The sequence below is a fragment of the Pezoporus wallicus genome, unplaced genomic scaffold, assembly GCF_028554395.1.
Source record: "Pezoporus wallicus isolate ANWC-B61680 ecotype Strahan unplaced genomic scaffold, APGP_CSIRO_Pwel_v1 scaffold_6445, whole genome shotgun sequence".
In the NCBI taxonomy this organism is placed as follows: domain Eukaryota; kingdom Metazoa; phylum Chordata; class Aves; order Psittaciformes; family Psittacidae; genus Pezoporus; species Pezoporus wallicus.
The window spans coordinates 6,623,304-6,643,466 of NW_026641753.1; the positions used below are offsets into that span (position 1 = coordinate 6,623,304).

A 20,163-nucleotide genomic window follows, 5' to 3' on the forward strand; every position below is an offset into this window, starting at 1 on the left:
CCAGTGCTGACTGATTCAGCAAGCAATGCCACCTGCAGCTTAGTTCTCAGTTCGGTAGCGCTACCAGGTACCTGGCTGAACCAGAGCTTCTCTTTCTGCTTTTCTCAATCTATACACAATCCTTCTTTTTGTTCCTGTAAGCATTCCACATGCCTTTCTATAAAGACATAGAACACATAGAACACATCCCTCCTGGAGTCCACTGTAAAGCATAACTTGCCCCTTTACAGTATTACACAGTTTCCTTTTGTGATTCTCTCTCGCCAATACTGTGCTGGCTCAGTGCCACAAAAGGAGGAAAGATGTAAGAAGCAAGTATTGTCACAGATCACACAGCAAGAGCTGGAAGATTGCTTCTGTGGGGCAGGAATGGAACAGAAGCATTGTTACCACGCACTCTCAGAAGAAAGACCAGTTGGTATTAAACAGAAGCCTAACTGAAAAAGTCTTGAAATTATATATATATATATATATATTTTCACAATCAAAGCTGCATTTTATTAGTTATAGGAAACCTGTAGTGTTCCTCTATGCAAACCTACCATCCACAGGGGTCATCATCTGACTTGCATTGCAGAATGAATTTTGCACGATGATGTTGAAACAGAAGAAATCATGATAGTGCATTCCATTCCTTCAGGAACATAAGAAATGTAATCAAAAAAATTTGATTCCAGGTTGCTGAAACCTATTTTAGGCTTACAATGCCTGCAAATCTATCCATTAATCCTTAAAAAGAAGCTGCTGTCATCTACTTTTTCTTATGAAAATCTGAAACCAGTCCTTCAAATCCTGACATAGATACTTTGAATAATTTATGGTTTATTTTTTTTTTAAATTACTTTGATTTGTTGGGAAAAACTTCTGTAAGTTTAAGAATTCCTAAATAATGTAGAGATGTCACATAGCACTCAGACGCCTACATATACTGAATATCGCCACTAACAGAATATTTGATTGCAGATATTAATCAGGAGACACACATCTTTGAATCTGACTAAACTGTTTGATTACTGCATGAAAAGCAGACCATAAATTTAAGTGCTTTGTCCATCTCTTATGAGAAATAAACCTTTTTAGTTCCTTAATTCATACACTGATCAAACAATTATTTTAATTCAGTATAAAAATCACAGAGACACTAATCAAAAGTAGTAGTTAAAAGAACAGACAAAAGCCCCTGGAATGATAACATGGTTAAAGAGTTGTGTGAAAATTGTCATACTATTCTAAAAGAAGTCAAAGGCTTGATGTATTTTTAAAAAAACACTTTTCTTTATTTCAGTCAATATTAAACTCTAATTGATGAAATAAATGCTACAGATGTTTCTCTTTGAAATGAATGGACACAAAAACGTTCAAAAGGAATCCTTCATAGGCATCACGTGTGGCCACATCAGAAACCTTGAGAAGTTAAACTACATTGGAGTGAGAACATTAATAGAGGCCTAAAATAGAGGCATTGATCTGTTGAAACCAAATGTAGTCCAAGTATCAAAAGAAAATCATGATAAAATTATTTCCTTTTTGAAATACACAATCTATAATATTGGGATATTCTCTGAAAATTCATTTTGAAATACTTGTTAATTATATATTTTTTAAAAATTAAATTCTCTAAACATGAGAATTCTGCTATAGCAATACCATTAGGTCTGTTAAAGCATATAAAATAAGTCCTTATTCTAGATGGTATAATGATATACATAAGTAGAATTTGGACATAGTCAGGATTTGTATTTTCTAAAGTGACTGTTGATTGTAAATGTTCAGTATGAGACAGGTTGTATAACCTTCGTTTTTAGTACTTTAGTTCTGAAAATTAAAAGGTTTTTCTAGTCAAGCTTATTCACTATTCAACCTCTGAAAATGAATCCTATGAGTTTTACTAACATTCACTAACAGAATTGGTCAAGGAGTTGTAAAATCCCATTTCACAGTACAGTCAGGTCTTTCTGAACTCATGCACCAAAAAGCCATGTTTTAAAATGTTATCAGCTCCTTTGAGAGCTGTCCACAGAGACTGCCTCAGAAAGTCAAAGTGGTAGAGCACTGTAAGGCTTTACAAAGATAGGTGTCTGCATTTCAGTGACACATTCAGAGGAGCAAAACTACAGAAATGTAGTTTGCTATTAGAACTATGCATGAATGAGGTATTAAATTGATAGCAGTATAATATTTTGAAGGTATGAAACAGTATAGGATTGAATTTCATCCATTTTTAGTCCCCACTAATCTGAATCAGATTGTAACAAATAGATAACACTTCATCAGCAGAAATTATACTTGATAACTGTATCAGTTGCTTAAAAAACAACAACCCATAACTTAACCTCAATCTCTTAGCTCCTAAATTTCTAATTTACTTCATCCCACAAAGCCCCCTGAGCCCCATTTGCCATTTATGCCAGGACCACCATCTAATTAAAGAGGGGCCTCCTGCTTGTTCTACGCCTTGTGTTTTGATAATATTCTAAACTATTCAGTATTGTAATTGCTTTTCTTCACTGTTACCTTTTCCACAAAGACATAAAAGAGGAACCACAAAATAAAATTGTTTCTGTTGTATGGAGAAGAGGGTTTTTTTTTGTGCTTTTTCCTTTTTTTTTTTTTTTTCATTTTACAAAAAATATCAGGGAAAGTCAGGCAAAGCTGGGTAAGTCCAAAACTTCTGAATGAATTCAGGGGTGAATTTTCTCAGCCCTGTTCTGAGCTTGCCAATTTTAGTAGCCTAGTTTAAGCAGCCCTTCAACAGTTCAGGCACTGTGGGTACACAGTCTGTTGCCCTCCCCAGCAAGCAAGTCCTTCTGAAACTTCCAGTTTCAGGTTCTTCAGAGACAGCCTCTTTACCACCCCCTTGACACCAATACACTTCACACTTTCATTATACTTTGCAAGTGCTTTCTTACATAGACAGGGAAAAGAGGACAACAATATTAGACAGTTTTTAACAAGGCATTTCAGTTTTTCACAGTGGGAAGTAATTTATGGAAAATACTTTTCACTTTCCTCGCTGTTCCATATACAGAAGAGACAGATCTATCAAGGTTCTGCAGAAATGTGTGAATTCTTTTACTGAATCATACCCTTTAAAATATAGGCATTGACACCCACCCAAACAGCAGCAGCAAGAATTCTTAGTATTATTGAATTATGAGTTCAGATGAGAGCTTTCATCCAGCAGTTTCCAACAAACATGCTGATGAAGTCTCATAGAAAATTTCCTCAAAGCTACACAAATGTGGAATTCCATGGTCTCTACTATATATTAGAAGTTGGCTTAGGCCCATAGTGAAAATGTTCAGTCTAGGTGCCCCACAGGACACCTTGATTAGATATCCAGAGTAAATGCATGAAGGGAGGTATTAGACTGAATACTTTTTAACAACAAAAACCTTTACGGTAACCTTAGAAGCTATTCTTTCTTGAGGATAGTGACTCAATCCAAACCATTTTTATCTTTTCTGGTACAAAAATCTATTGAATGGAATACAGAATATTCTGTGGTGAAGCAACTGGTTTCCGTGGATACAGCTAAGATTACTCTTCAGCATATATTTTTCTTGCAATTCAGAGCTTAGAGGAGCTCAATTTGCCTTATTAAGTTAAAAAATGCAGCAAAGAAAATCAAATGGAGCATTCTAAAGCAAGAAGTCTTATGAGGACTGCTGCCCTTTGAGATTATTAAAAAAGGGCACATACAGTAACAACTGTATTAGAAGCTTTTAATGTGAATATTGGGAGGATAGATGCAATTCTAATAACTATTTTGAAACTATAGTATGGATTTCAATGTTTTCCCTCTAAGATTTAAAATATTTTTATCAATATCTTGCCAAAATCCAGAAGAGTATGTCACATGGTAGATTCATTTTTCTTGATACAGGTAGACTATAACATACTGGAGTAGAAAATGTTTATTTGTGAGACTTTTAATTTAAAGCAGGATTTAAAAAAGATAACTGGCATGGAATGATTTTTTTTTATATACACTGAATACAAGAAACGAACAGTTAGAGGTGCCCCAGTCAAAACTTTTTCATTGATGTAGTTCAGACTCCCACATATTTCTGCATCTCATCATTGCACTAGAATATTTCTTCAGCTACAAATATAACCTTGATCTTTAAATGATTCAGTTACTACAGCTTTAATGATTGTCTCCTTCATTAAACAACTTGAAGCAAGCTCTGTTATTATAAGAATTGTTAACCTGTAGGACTTGGCCCTATGAAGCATACAGATGTATTCTAGTGATATCTTCAGCAATTTCCTGTAGATTCTTGAAGCCAAATAACAGATTCCAGAATTTTACTTAAAAAAAAAAAAAAAAATCTATTGTTTTAACTTTAGTGAGACTCAACACCAACATGAAGAAATTCCTGTTCAAAAGACACAATGCTAGCACTCAAGTTAGAAACTTACGGCTTCTCAAAAGGTTATATCCTCTTATGGATGTAATTATGATCAGTGATACTGATTTACATTAAATGCTCACTGTGTTGCTATTACCTCAATTCTGTGTTTAAAGAACAAACATCTTTCTGCCCAGTTTATATTTGTTCAAAAAGTCTGCAATGTTGAACTATTTTTATGGTTTTATAAACTGAAATATATTTCCTGAGGTTGTCTGTTTTTTCCCTAGTTGAATCTCTCTGAAGATACTCCCAAACTTCTATGCAATTTAACATATCAGGTTCAGTTACTATGCCACAATTAATTTTGGCTCTTTTCAGTGTACTGTTTGCTGATTAATGAAGGAGACAGTTCTGTAAAACTACGTATCTGCTGAAAGGCCACTGTATTTCTTGATCCTCAGTTCTTATTCCAGACAATGTCACGATAAAATTCAGGAGTGATCACATTTCTGTTCTATCATTAGGGCTCCCTTATCTATGTAAACATTTCATGTTCTATCTTTCACAATGCCTAGAGGTTTAGAATAGTTTTATTCACTTTTTTGCCACTTCTATCTTGAATCTTGATCCCAGCTGGTTCTTTACAGCTAGCCAGAGGCTTGAGTTATCTTGTTTTGTTTTGCTTCATTTGTAATTTCAAATCCAACTTTGTTACACTTCCTGCACTGAATACTGACAAATCGAAAGGAAGTAATAAGGGAGACACAAGGCATGAATTTTAATACATAAATAAATAAAAAAGCTTGTGGACTTCTACTTGTAGGTCTCGATAGTTATTTTGTTCGTAAAAGTTCATTTAACTTCGAACTGCATTAAAAAATCTCTCATGTACACATTTGGTGAACACTTTGCAGAAGCTATTTATATTTTAAGGAAAGTTTTGTTTGTTTGCTTGCTTGGAGTGGACAACATGTATAGTTTGACTTGCCTTCCCTAAGTATGAAAATACACATATACTGATCATTACCATACATCTTTTGCTGGGAGAAAATACAAGTCAAGAAACATACTCTATAATAAACTCCAAATGACACACTTAATAGACAAAAATTGTAACGTTTTAGAATACCTTACAGTTTCTTAATGGAGTGTAATTGAAAAAAAAAATCCCTTGCTTTCAAATTAGACTTACTAGAGTTAAAATAGTTCTTTACCTATCATTTCCATACTTGAAATTAATCATTCTGTACTAGGACATCTGAGAAATATTTATTTCATTGTTGCTGATAAATGTGAAATACAAACCTAAATTACTAACATGAACATTAATTTTGATGCATTGTATTTTAATTCCTTCATTGGTATCTTATTAATCATACTGTAAATTAAATGCATCAAAGCTTATAAATGATGCTAAATAAAGTTTAATGCAACAGTAGTACTGCACTAGTCTTAGCATTACCATTTCATTGGTAATTAAAATACATATCATGTATGATAGATTGTATAAATGACATTGCAATTCATTATATTAAATAATTAATATATTCAAATTTCTCAAAATATTGCTTTTAGAACAGCTATTTATTTTGTTCTTTGACACAGTTGAAATGACTTATTCCCCGTTTTTACTGTTCAGTATTAATTATAAAAATTGCATTTATCTAATTGTCTCTTCAAAACAAAAGAAAAAAATGTTTTGAAGGGATTAAAATGCATCTTTCCAAAATGAGACTTCAGGAAAATGGCCATGTTCCTGCTGGAGTTTTGAAGTCTCAAAATTTGCCTTTTGACAGTAATAGCATTTGCATTAAAAATGTTGTGACCACTTCGTGCTATGAAGATTTTGATAGAAAATTCTCAATTTCTACTCTCAGTTCTACCTTCATTCAATGTTTAGGTTACAGAAGGTTAGAAAAAAAATAAACCCTTTTCTTAATTGAGCATAATAAGGATACACATCAGTGAAATAACCTATTACATTCAAACAAATATTTGAGGGCTTTGTGCCTCCTGTGTTTCTCAAACACAGCTTTATCATCATCACTGTGAAATTACATTCAGTCCACTACTAAATCCTCCGTTCTGAAAACAGAAGGTTTTCTATTTTCTTTTATACACTAACTCTGAAAATTATCCTTAAATCATTGGAAGAATGAAAGCAGCTCATTTGGTAGATTATTCCCCCACCTTCTCCCCTGACCTCACACAACCTAGATTGCTCTTCAGGCCCACTGTAAAACAGTGATTGCCCTCTTTTCATCACTAATATTTTCTATGGTCCTTCCGTTTTGATTCAGCTCTGTCTATACTGCACAAAGTACCTCATTTTATTTGCAGCACCTCACATAGCCTTTATACACCAGTGTGCCAGTTAGAGGCACTGGGTGGATAAAACAATAAAATATAGTGTTTCTCAGTAGAGTATTAATGCGAGCTGTTCCCCATCCCCTAGACACTACTTGTCATGAAATTTGTAGGAACTTAATTATCTTTGAGACTCCTGTCCCTTTGTCAAATCTGGTTGAAATTGGTCAAGAGATTCAACATTTACTGAAGGGAGCAAGGGAGACCAGGCAGAGCGTGCTATCACACAAATACTGTTTCCTTAAGACACTAGGCTAAAATAATGGTGTAGCAAATAGTGGCAAGGAAACAGTCTCATGAATGTACAAATTAAATCACAGGCAAGTGATTTGTTCTGCATGTGTTATCATAAATATGCTGCTTTACCTTTTGCAAAATCTCATTTAACTGCATTCATGTTAAAAGAACAATTTCAGTCTGAGTTTTGTTTTTGTGGAGCACTGAGGAGAAAACGTTTTCTTATCTTCAAATGTTATTAACTGGAAATAAGTGTAACCTATGCTTTGAGGTCCTTACTTCAATTTAGATAGACAATTAGATATATAATACCAAAAAGAAAGAGAGAACTTTGTAGCAGAGTTTTTTTCTCCTGGCCCCCAGCTGACTACAGCAGACTTCCTTCTGTGTTCAAATGATTAAAAACTACAATATCCTTCAAGACATTTTTAGAAAACTATTTATAATTGCAGTATCAAGTAACAGGACTTCTTAAAAATTAGCTTATGAGATTTACATAGGATTGTGCATTTTATACTAAGGTGTGCCCTCATTTGCAATAGTTATTCTATTTTTATCAAGGCTAGAAACTTACAATAGAGTAAACCAAATTCTTCCTTCACATAACTGGATATGTGAAGAATTTATACCTTGGACATTTCCACTAGCTTCCGGTGCAGATATACATCACTTTAACTCATAACAACGTGTCCTTCTGCTCTGTCACAAATCTATCCTTCAGGACAATCCTGAAAGTGAAATGCTTTAGGCTGTGATGTAAATTTGGTTAGACATTTGAAAAAGACAAAAGATGACAAAAGAATATAATAGCTTTTCTTGTACCCAGATGTTGCAAGCAACTATACTCATGAAGTTTTTACACACAGAAAGAACTTTAGTGCTTTTACTCACATGGGACCCATGAGAAAGTTTGTGACTTAGCCACTGATGGTTTTTGCAGTAGTTTGCACATCGGAAGATGGGAAACAGTTCACAGCTTGCACAAATATTTCTTTAAGGGATAAATGACATCAAAATTAAAGGCATATAACTATATTAAGTTTAGTGCAAAAGCATCTGCAGAATCATGCACTTTAAAGGGTTTATTTAAATGTTGTTTTATCTTCCACTTAAGAAATTACTGAGAGGAAGCCAGAGTGAAGGAAAGAATAGAATTAAGATTTTGGGCACCCCCATGCCAAAAAAAGACACGGAAAGGAAAAAAACATAAATGCAAACTAATTTTCTTTTCCCTAGTTTGTATTATTCAATCATGTAGAGATTTCATCAACTGAAACTATACTGTATGAGATCTACATGAGCCACTCAGAAAACGTCCTGATCTTTCAATCACATATTTGCATTAACATCAGATTTTCAGAGGTCTGAGATCATATAATGCTGGTTAAATTATATTTTCATAATCACTAGGAATTTGCATAATTTCCTTTTGTTAAATGCCTACTTCAGCACATAGTGTGCTGTAGGCAACTCATTGTTCACCTCTGATAATAAGCTTTTGTTTAACAACATTGTTGTGTGTTTTTGTTGAAGTTGTATCCAGGCAGAAGACCTTGGTGTGATGCGAGAGGATGATCCTGTAGAATGCCCTTGCTTAACTAGAGCCTCACAGTCAGGATGTTAATTGGCTACAGAGGGTAATGTATACAGATAAATGGAAACATTTTCCTCTATTTAATGAAAAATATATGTGGTAACTATGTGGTAATTCAACTCAATTTAAGAGGATAAACATTGAAAGTTTTAGTAAAATAACATTTTTGCAGAAGACCAAACACATAAAGAAATACCTAAAAGTCAATTTACTTTAGAATAATGTGTTATCTTCACTAGGCTGTCACCAGACAACTTGGAATACATTTTTCTTTTCTGAAACAGAACTTCTGAGAGATTTAATAATCAGCTCCTGGAAGCTGAATCCTGGAAGATAAAAAACAACCAGACTCAACTAACAGTAGAAAATATGTATCTTTTCAGAAATCCAAGATTTCTGGGAACTTACACAGAAACTGAAATACCAAAAAATCAGAAAATCAAAGATAAACAGAAAAACAGGCAGCTTTACTCCAGTATTTCCTGTTTGAAAGCACTGACTTCCTTTTTACCTGCATTATAATGATTGATATGTGTCTTGGTTTCCCAGGCTGAAAGTCAAAAAACACAGCACTGCACCAGCTACTAAGAAGGAGAAAAATGACTGCTACTGCTGAACCCAGGACAATATGTCATCTTCTTAATTTTGAACTTTTCTAGCAAATTCCAGAATCAAAACTAAGGAACTTGTTAAAAAGCAGAAAATGCTGTCCTTAATCTCATGAATCTCGGTCTTTCAATGCACCATGATCTACTTCAAGTTGACCCAAAGGATCTCTGTCTGCACAATTACCTGTATAATTGGAAATACAGGAAATAGTAAATTGAACAAAATAACGAGCAAATATTTTAAAACCAGAATTTACTTTTGAACTTTGAAACTTATGTGATTGCTGAGTAGAAATTTGAACTCAAGCTAGGGATAAACTATTATATCTTTTATTTTTTTTTGCACAATATGATCAATGGATGAATCAATACCCATTTTTCAGCCAGAAATTAATATCAGGAAGGTTCTATTAGCAGCACACATGTTTTGTAGTAAGATCATTTCATTCAGAAGAAATCAGTATTCCACACTCTAACACTGAAAGTCCTATATTTCACTTAAATGATACAAAACACTATCAGAACTCGTCTCTTCATTCATGAAAGTCACTAGGGTAATCTACATTAATAAAAGCCTTAAGTTAGGTTGTATTTCATAATGACATAAACATAACAGGGACAAATTTTATCTAGCTTATGTTGTACTTTACACACACTATAGCCTGCAGCACAACTGACTGATGTTATTTAGCTATGAAAAATGTAGGTACTTAATTTTGTATAAAAGCTTAATACTTATGTTTTATCAAAGATTTTTAAACTATCTAATATAGCCTGTTACATAGATGCTATATTTTAAGTATTGTCATTTTTTAACCCTTTTATTGAATAATTGCTGAATGTCTAAGAGAAAAAGTCATTAATGACACTGTTCAAAATGTGTTCAGAGCACAGACATATGGAATGTTAAAGAATAAACCAGAACTTACTCACTTAACACATAAGTGAAAAACTTATTTAAATGTCAGAGTGACTATTGCAGATGTCATACCAACTTTCCAATTAACTTCAGAAAGGTTGACATGAGGATTCCTGAGTTTCTTTTTTCTGTTTGACCTTTGAAATTATTCTGCTTCATTTTTTTTTCCCATTCCTCACTTCCTCTTCATCTTCTTTTTTTTGAAGGAACAATGAAACAGAAAAATACCTTCCCTGAGGACAGCAGATGGAGACTTGAAGCTCCTTGCATTTCACTTGAGTCAAACTCTGGAAGAGGATTATAGTTTTGGTCAAGAGGGAAATGTTGTGGAAGACTATCAAGCCTGTCCATGTAGCACACTGAAAGACTCTTTCTCTCCATTTGACTCTGCTAATCCTTCCAGCCATTGTTGGTTTTATGCATAATTTTCACACCATGACAGACTTTAAATTGAAATGCTAATATAAATTTAAGAAATCAATACAAAATTTTAATATAAAAATACTTTTCTGCAAAACATCAAAGAGTTTTGTAAGATATTGCCGCAACTGTAATTTCCCTCCCGGACTGAAACCAAGTGTGATTGACAGTACTTTAATTTTAAATTGTATCATCCTATCCTTCAAACAGCTGGAAAAACTATTTTCTCACCTGACAGCAGTGCACCAGTATCTGAAGCTAATCTGAATTTTATTATACAGTTTAATTCTTAAATTGTCCCAAATGCTTTACTATGTTTGCAGGAAAAGAAGAAGTATTCCATAGAGCTAGTATTTTTCGTTTTATTTGCTCCATTATTCTTAAATCACAATACACATAAATTCCAACTTTTGGGTTTTTTTCACTACTGAAAACCCAATAATAAGCCAAAAGGTTAAATGTTTTATAATGACTTATTTTGTGTATTATGAAAGCAAGAAAACAAAGATTCAGAACACTGGTAAGAAGATAAATTAGTGGCCAATTCCATTTATTATAAAAAAATCTTCAAAAAGAAAAGCATAAGAATTTTCAAAGTGGATGTATATATCTACAAGGCAAATGCCTAAGGGCAGTTTTTATAAGCGTACTTTAATCTGAAATCCTTACTCTGTGCCATGCTTCAGAGCTACAGCAGATCTCATCCATTCAAAATTCAAAAATCAGAAAACAGGATGATTCATAATCCGGACACATTAACTTGTGTTTCTAGTTTACTGATATAATTTGTTTTAGTTCCAACTAAAGTAAATGCTGGCAAAAATAAAATGTCTCAGAGGAAGACAGAGATTAGTTGAAACATACATCCTCAATTTTAGAGTCATAAATGCTCTCATGCTAGGTAGCGGAAGGTCAACTTCTGTAACATTTCCCTACATGCATAATAGAAATAAATAGCATTGTAGTTAAATCTAGCTAGTCTAAATTCCTAGAAACTCTTTTATCTAATTTTAGAATATTTTATTGTCTAATACTGAAATTTTATGAAGTTCAAAAGCATTATCTTCAATCATCGTGCCAGATACACATCAAAAGTACTCTTTTGGAAATCATAAATCTCTAAATTTTTGCTCTTACCCTAGAATTTTTCTAGTGTGGAATTTTTACCGCTAAGAATATGTAATATAGTTTTAAGAGAGACAGCAGTGATTACACTACAATCAACTGGATACGGAATGATTTTTAGAAAGCAAAATTTGATGGAATTTATTATGAAGGCATTTAAAACCTTATATTTCTAATACAATTAGTAGCAATTTCACAGTAATAGGCCCAAAATACCTAATACACACACAAACACACCCCCCCACAACCACCAAACATACCAGGATAAGTACGGCAAATATTAAGTATCATCATTTCAATTTAGTTTGCTTTAAATGATAGTCAAAATATATTCAAGACAGAACATAACAGATTCCTTTTCTAATGTTATTACCAACTACAGTTCAATAATACTTCTGAACAGCCCCATTCAGCCCTTGAGTCCCACAGAACTTCTTTTGATTACATCCCTTTGCAAAGGATCAGATGTTACAAGAAAAGCAGAAATGGGCGAATGCATTCAACTATTCATAGCACAGAAAAACAAAAGCTGTTGAAGAAAATGCTCACAAATCCTCTCCATTGCCTAGAATTCAACTTTCCTATGGAACTGAAAATCACCATGGTAAAAAATTGAAAGCTATTCCATTCATTGCTTAATACATTGTTACAGTGTTATCGTAGTTACTACTCAAGACTGTGGTAGGTTTGCAGCTCCTATCCCATAAACTAGGTAGCTTTTAAAACCGAAATGAGAAAAAAAGCTGAAAGTCCTGGTGATGGAATACATGACACTTTACTGTTCAGAGGATATAATTTTCTTAATCTAAGAGAATTGTTAAAATAAAAAAAAAAAAACAAAACCAAATCAAGCTAATGTCAGGAAGTCTCAGCTCGCTGCTAGCTATGGTTCTGCACGTGTCTGGGACAGGTTTAGAAGAGTAAGAATGGTTTCAAAGATAAAAAGAAAATATAAATAGAAGTACGGGTAGTTTGTACTAATTCAAGCATTCTTCAAACACTGTTTATCTGTCACAGGCAATATTAAGACTGTTCTTCTAAAACATCTGTTTATAAGCCCCAGATTTATTGCTTCTATTCAGTACCTGCACCCAAATTGTAAGTGAAAGTATTGCTTATAGAGTTCTTTGTAGCTGCTGATGACACAGGCACAGTCAAAACAATGTTGTTAGAACAGATTCCTGTATTTCCCATTCTCACACTCAACATGAAATACAAAGACCATTTTTTTTTTCTTATGCAACAGTCAAAATCATATCTTACTTGAGCAAGTCAAACTTGGAAAAAAAAGATGGAAGCTCTTCAGGAAAGAGCTGGGAAGGTGTGGAGACAGTCGTGTTCTGTGCAGAGAAGTGGGAGGAACACACAGAGCTTTATCTGTGGGCAGCACATGGGCTGCTGATGGGGGGTTGTAAAGAACTGTTCTATATTTATAAAGAAAAAGTTGAGCAATCTATGCTATGAGTTCCTTTGCTAACCAGTCTGCTGAATGAATTGCTTGCAATAAATTGAATTGGTTTTGCATGATAGCTGCCATCTTCTCTGTGTTCATCTGTTGTAGACTGTCAATGAAAAACTATGTATGATTTTTAAAATACACTAATTATTTGAAGTTGAACACAAAATGGTGTCATGGGAAGAAAAAGGTATTTAGGGCATGAACCATAGAAATAACTTTTGAAATGTCAAATTACATATTGAGACAGTAAGAGCATCTCATAAGTATATAACTGCAAATTAGTTAAATATTATAACTGCAGGGACATATTTACAGCTTATAATATAAAAGTAAATTATGACTTTAAAGAACTGTACTGATTTATCTGTGAGGTTTTAAGAACATTACTGGTTTATGTACAGTCTGGCTACATTTAGATTTCATCAGAGTATCTGAATTTTTAACAATCAGGCCTGTGGCACAGAATTTTATATTGGATAGCTGCAAAGGGTATAAATTGTGACGGGTAACATTTTTGGGGATTGATGTTAAAAAACATTTGGCAGATTGCTTTCACTGCATTAGTAGAAAAGTAAAAATAAATGACAAGGAGAGTACATACAGATGCCTGAAAATGAGTGAAGGGAGCAGAAAAACGAATGGAGAAAATAATAGATGAATCACTTCCTATACAGCTAGTAAGGGGAAGGGAAATAAAAAAGAGACAAATTGATAAGGAAAACCCCTAGAAATCGGAGTCAAACAGAGCCAAAAGACAAAACAAGATGCTACTATTAGAGGTATAAGAGGTTTTTTTTTCTGTTACTCAAGGAAGTTTAAAAGCTAGCAGAATGGAAGCATTTCAGAATGATGAGCTTAGGACTATTGTCAGCAGCATGATTAAGAGTTTCATGTCCATACAGTAGCCAGCATGTTTTACATAATAGGGTTCAGCATCTACTCCCATTGTTGTTAAAATCAGTCTTCTATAATGCATTCAAATTACTGAGTTATCCATGTATTTTCTTCAGCTATTAAATAAGTGCACTTCTGAGGCAAAAAAGCTCAGTGTTAAAGCAAAAGTTTTAGACTTACTACCTTTGATGAACTGACAAGAGCTATTCAAGCCTATGGAAAAGCTCTTATTTTGGATGACATTAAAAACCTCCAAACACTTTAGGGCTTCATTTCTCTACAATTAATACTATAATCACAAGTATAGTTCATAATATTACAAGTTATAAAAAGATCTTACTTGATTTACAGAAAATAAAATCCATAACTACTCAGCAACCATTGCAAAAAAAATATCTGTACATTGGGTCCAATGTTTCTTAATAAGTGCCTTAGCCTTAATCAGTACCTATTTTAAGGAAACGAGTAATCCTTAAAGAAACATGCATGCACTTATAACGCTTAGGGAGAAGGCATAACATAGATAAAACATTAGATAGGCAATAAATAGAGGTTTCTCTATGTTGATTAAGGAACAACCATGCCTCAAATATGGTGGAGTTATTAGTGGAAAAAATCTTAAATGAATCAAGAATGGGCAATTCAGCTTCTAAATGGAATGCCAAAAATAACACCAAAGATCAGATGCTTGGGGGTGTTGGTTGAAGAGAAAATGAACATGAACAGGCAGTGTGCACTTGCAGCCCAGAAAGCTAACAGTAGCCTGGGCTGCATCAAAAGGAGCGTGACCAGCAGGTCGAAGGAGGTGATCCTGCCCCTCTCCTCTGCTCTTGTGAGACCTCACCTGGAGTATTGTGTGCAGTTCTGGTGTCCTCAACATAAAAAGGACATGGAACTGTTGGAACAAGTCCAGAGGAGGCCACGAGGATGATCAGGGGACTGGAGCACCTCCCGTATGAAGACAGGCTGAGGAAGTTGGGGCTGTTCAGCCTGGAGAAGAGAAGGCTGCGTGGAGACCTCATAGCAGCCTTCCAGTATCTGAAGGGGGCTTATAGGGATGCTGGGGAGGGACTCTTCATTAGGGGCTGTAGTGATAGGACAAGGGGTAACGGGTTAAAACTTAAACAGGGGAAGTTTAGATTGGATATAAGGAGGAAATTCTTTCCTGTTAGGGTGGTGAGGCACTGGAATGGGTTGCCCAGGGAGGCTGAGAATGCTCCATCACTGGCAGTGTTCAAGGCCAGGTTGGACGAGGCCTTGGGTGATATGGTTTAGTGTGAAGTGTCCCTGCCCATGGCAGGGGGGTTGGAACTAGATGATCTTAAGGTCCTTTCCAACCCTAACTATTCTATGATTCTATGAAAGTGTATAAACACAAAGATTTTTAGCTTATTTCTCAAATAAGTATAAAGAAGGTAACATGACATGTAATTAAAATATAGCAGATTGAGGTTGTCAGTAAGGTGGAAATTTGTTTGAAATACATTGCTTTTTAGCTGTTTGTGAAACTGACTGTATGTGGATAGAAGCATTCATTGTGGAACATATTTCTGATCTAAAACTTGTGCTCCCTTGATATACAGCCAAATGGTAGTTAAAAAGTGACCTTCTGAAAACCATGCCTTATTAAATTGTGAGAAAAAAATATGAGACAAGATACTGTTAAGACAGCAGATCAGGGGATGGCACTCTAGCCTTCTAATGGAGGAAGTCAGTACTGTAATAAAAAGAAACCAAAAAAGAAAAGACAGAATTTTCCTTAGAAGACTGTCACCATTTTATAAAAGAAAGTTGAAATGATCATTGTGCATAGCATTAAGAAGTCCATCTGGGAAAAGAGATCCCATTTAGCCAAAGCAGAAAGGCTGAAGAAAAAAGAAAAAGGAGATTGGGTGTGAAATCCAACCATCTTTGAAGTCAATGGGAATTTTGCCATCAATTTCACTGGGTCAGGATTTCATGCAAGCTGGATGCAGACTCTGCTTTGTGATATCCAAGCTGGATGCAGACTCTGCTTTGTGATATCCATACTGAATTGAGGTTTCTGGTTTCAAAAGCTATATTAAAGTCATCCCCACATAAAACTAATGTAGCAGAGTACAGAATAAAGTCCATTATTTTTTTAATGAGGGAAAATGAAAAGATTACAGTTAAAACCTTACTGTTAAGATAATTAAGCATGGACAGAAGAAAAGAATACACATTGCAGCATTTACCTCCTATATCTATTTCATATTTTCTCTTTCAGTTTTCTTCCCTAAACAATGTTATGCCTCCCTGCTTCACTCCTTATACTCACTTCAATGCTTAGCTGCAAATTCCGGTGGGGAAAGTGAGCTGACAAAAGCATACTCCCATTTATGTGCAATATAGGCCCTTAAGCTCCATTTTTAAAGTTTTGGGTAAAGTTTGTTATACACAGGTTTATATATATATACACATATCATATACATTTTTCAGTAAAAAAAGTTTCAGATGCTTATTTTGTTATTAATAAACCAAATTCAGACGTAACAAATGAGAAAATGTCAACTTTGAGGTGGAATTTGACTTAAACAAAGAGTATTATGTGCTATTTTCTGCTGTTGCGAATAAGCAATAATAAAAATAGGTTATTAATAGTATCATACATAGTACTTTTTACAATGAGGAGAAAGAGATCCCTAATGGGATCTTTCTGATGAACTGCATTCAAAAGCTTCATTAAAGCTCGTGCTTTTAGACAGGTTATTTACATTTTCCTTGTCCAAAATTGCACATATCATGACAGCCAGCAACTTTTACCAGAACCATATCCAATTACAACTGAGAACAAAAGGAAGGAAAATAAAATTTGATATGCTATATAGAAGTTTGCCTTCTTTCTAATTAAAATTACTTGTGGAACCTAGTGTTAAAAATGTGTGTTCATTCCACACACGTATTTAATGGAATCAGTGGTGCTATTTAATCAGATGCTGGAGATTTAAGTTGGAAATAATGAATATTAGGTTGGGAAAGTATTCAAATATTCTTTACCGGCTTCTTTCCTACAGATTGTTAAATATATTTTTAATGCAAATATATCAGTGTGCTTTCATCTCTCTGCTGTCCTTCATGAAGGCAATCCCACAAGGGTGAAACGCTGGCCTTTCCTTTTTCTTCCCTGCTGTAACTATCATAATACGAATGATGCCTGCTAAAACTGGCAGATCTGTGTCTAACATAATTCTGGTTTAATTCAAAAATGTTCTTGCTTACAGAATACAGCAGTTCAGAAAACTCTTGTTGCACATGTAGCTGAAAAAATGAGTGTGGAATATTTATAAGGCTCTGTAGAAATATTCCTTCTAAACAACTTTTCATCTAGTGAAAATGACTGGATTCCTGAGTTAAAGAAGCCATCCTTCAGCTTTTAATGTCAATAGTATCAAATCTCTTACTAAGTTATGTGTTAATTACTAATAAGGATCAGACCTAGCAATCCCTTTCTGTCATGTGAATATTTTCTTTTTAAAATTAAAGTGATAGAAATATTTTTCCAAAAGGAAACTGGTTACTGAACTTTAAGATGATAAAAATAGGTCTTAAGTTTCATTTCTGCCTTCTGAATGCATCCAATTAAAGAGTATTTTATTCATTACTAGAACGTAAATGTGAACAGTTACAAAAATGAAACACAGAAAATTCTTTGGCCAGGTTTCCAAGCCATTGCAATCCCTCACTGACAAACCAGGTCTTCTCCATTTTCCTGAAGCTGAGACTTAAGGCAGGTACTTTTCAAATAAAAATAATCAGCAGCAAACCAACACACATGCTACTGAGCACCTCACTTAAACACTGATCATTCTGGGAAAAATAATAAAATCCAAGGATCAGGTATTTTAAAATGTATTTAAATTCCAAACTCACCTGATTACAGAACTGTATAGCTACTGTTACCTATCTATGCCTATGTCCATCTATATATCTAGGGCTCCTGAAGACTCATTCTTTATCATTTAGAATTCAGATCCTGAGAGATGCTAACTTGTTAACTTATGATTATAGAAGATTATATCTCATAAAAAATAAAGGGAAAGCAGCCTAGTTTTGAACTCTGGGGGTTGAAAAATTTGACAAATTTTACCTTATTTTAGATAAATATATAAGATCTTCCATTGTTGAACAAGAAATACATCTCCTTTAACAGTGCGTGTATTTAGTGTAAAGAAAAAGCGACATAATGGGGTATAAATGAATTGTTACACACAGTGAAATATAACTAATTACTAGAACAATTAAACTTATTTTTCTTTTACTAGATGAGAGATTTTCTGTACTAAATCTATCCATTTCTTCTGACAAAAAGTGAACGTTCTGAAGTTTGTCTTTTTCTCTTTTCAAAGCTGTTTTCTTTTAAGTGTCATTGTGAAAAAGATATCTTTCCCTAAATGTTTCCAGAGACATTTGTCACTCATTCAGCCTTTAGCCATGTTCAGCTTAGTGCTGTGAATTGCTATATTACAATGCTTTCCAGAAACTGGAAAAACAGTACATGCAATGGCAAGTAAGGTAACAGTCACTTCCTACTAAAGGTTACACAGAACTGTGTAATCTAAAATATTTTTCAGAGAGCCTTTTAAGACCAGAAATATGTACAATCCATCATTGTCTTCAAGCTGCTGAAGACATAAACTGATAGATTTTCTTCCTAGATCTATTAATTCTGAAGTTGACCATGTTATAAATTAAATGAGTAAATTATTTTTAAACACTTGTTTGCACCAATTCAACAGAAAAAAATAGAGTAACTTTCAGTCTTGTGGTTTGAATTTTCTCTCAAAACTTCTGTAGTTAGAATACACTGTAATATGTACCAGGTTCTCAAGTTTTGTCCAGTGACAGAGCATTGATTTTGAAGGATAATTATACACACGTAATAAGGAAAGTGTAAATACGTACAAATACCGAGATCCACAGTCAACCCTGATGGCACTCATGGAAATCATAAGAGTCACAGTTCTTCATAGGCATCTTCTTGTCATGTTTCTTATGTTTTAGTCTTCTACCTTGACACTGTTGAGAGGCATGGATTGCTTCTAAAGACTGACACTAAGCCTGTGAGGGAGATGTAGGAGTGTAAAGAAGAAGAAATGGTGCTGTTATGTTCACGACATCTTACGAGCAATTTAGCTGCTACTGTCTTAACAGAATGGGCCTGTACATAAGTCTCCAAGCACATTTTGCTTTCACCAGAGCTGAGGGACTCAAGCTAAATTGTTAACGGGAAATCAAGCTAAAATTTGTTACCATTTTGGGCTCCAGAATTACTTTAAGCATCCATTTAAATACACAATAAAGTTTATTTATTGACTGAGCAACTGTTATTTACAAATATATTAATGATAGCAACTACTGGAGAAGAAAACAAAGCAGCTGTTAAAGCTCCTGATAGTGTTGCCACATCAGCATTAAAGCAAAGAAGAAATTCAGGCTACAAACAAGAAACTGGTTTAAAACTCCCAGAAGGCTGAGATTCTGAAGCAGCCTTCTCATGGGGTAAGGAGAGAGTGAGAGGAGGGGAACTCAGCAAAGCAAAGAATATGTTTGTTTTAAAAAGAAGCTTGATAAATTTAAAGAACCAGCCTCACCAGAGGAAGGCCTTTCTAAGGCTGTATTCCCAGTAAGATTAAAAGGATCATTGAAATTGCTCCCAGCCTACTGAGGCATCCAGTGAGACTTTGAGGAATGTGCACACTTCAGAAAAGGCACACGGATACTGGGAGGACTCTGAAAATGACATCAGGTTATTCTATAGGTGAGTTAGCAAGAAAACTTTGCAGTTTGGTTGAAAAGGAAACAACCCCCAGGTTGTACTGCAAATTCAATGAAAAACACAAAAATGCCTTGTCTCCACAGTAAAAGCTGTAATTATACAGACTGGAAAGAAAAATGAGTATCATGAAGGTAATCTCTGTACCAGTTCATCAGGTGGTTTTGTTGCTTGCCTTATTTTATATTTGGTACTTCTCTTGATCTAAACCTTAAGCCTTTCTATAAACATTGCTCCTCCTAAAGTCAAGGTGTGAATGATGTGCTTTAACAGCATTGCTGTGCTTTTAACCATTCCAGAGCCTTCTGTGTAATCACAGAATAGTTAGGGTTGGAAAGGACCTTAAGATCATCAGGTTCCAATCCCCCTGCCACGGGCAGGGACACCT

The 20,163-nt window shown here is 34.4% G+C and overlaps 1 long non-coding RNA gene across 1 annotated transcript in view; it reads right to left on the reverse strand.

Annotated features, from left to right (window-relative positions):
• Nucleotides 1-9,188: 9,188 nt before the first annotated feature.
• LOC130607814 (uncharacterized) overlaps nucleotides 9,189-20,163 on the reverse strand; it is a 112,291-nt gene continuing 101,316 nt past the window's right edge. The window contains exon 4 of the long non-coding RNA XR_008974365.1: nucleotides 9,189-9,348. This is a non-coding gene — a long non-coding RNA (uncharacterized LOC130607814). The remainder of the gene's footprint in view (nucleotides 9,349-20,163) is intronic.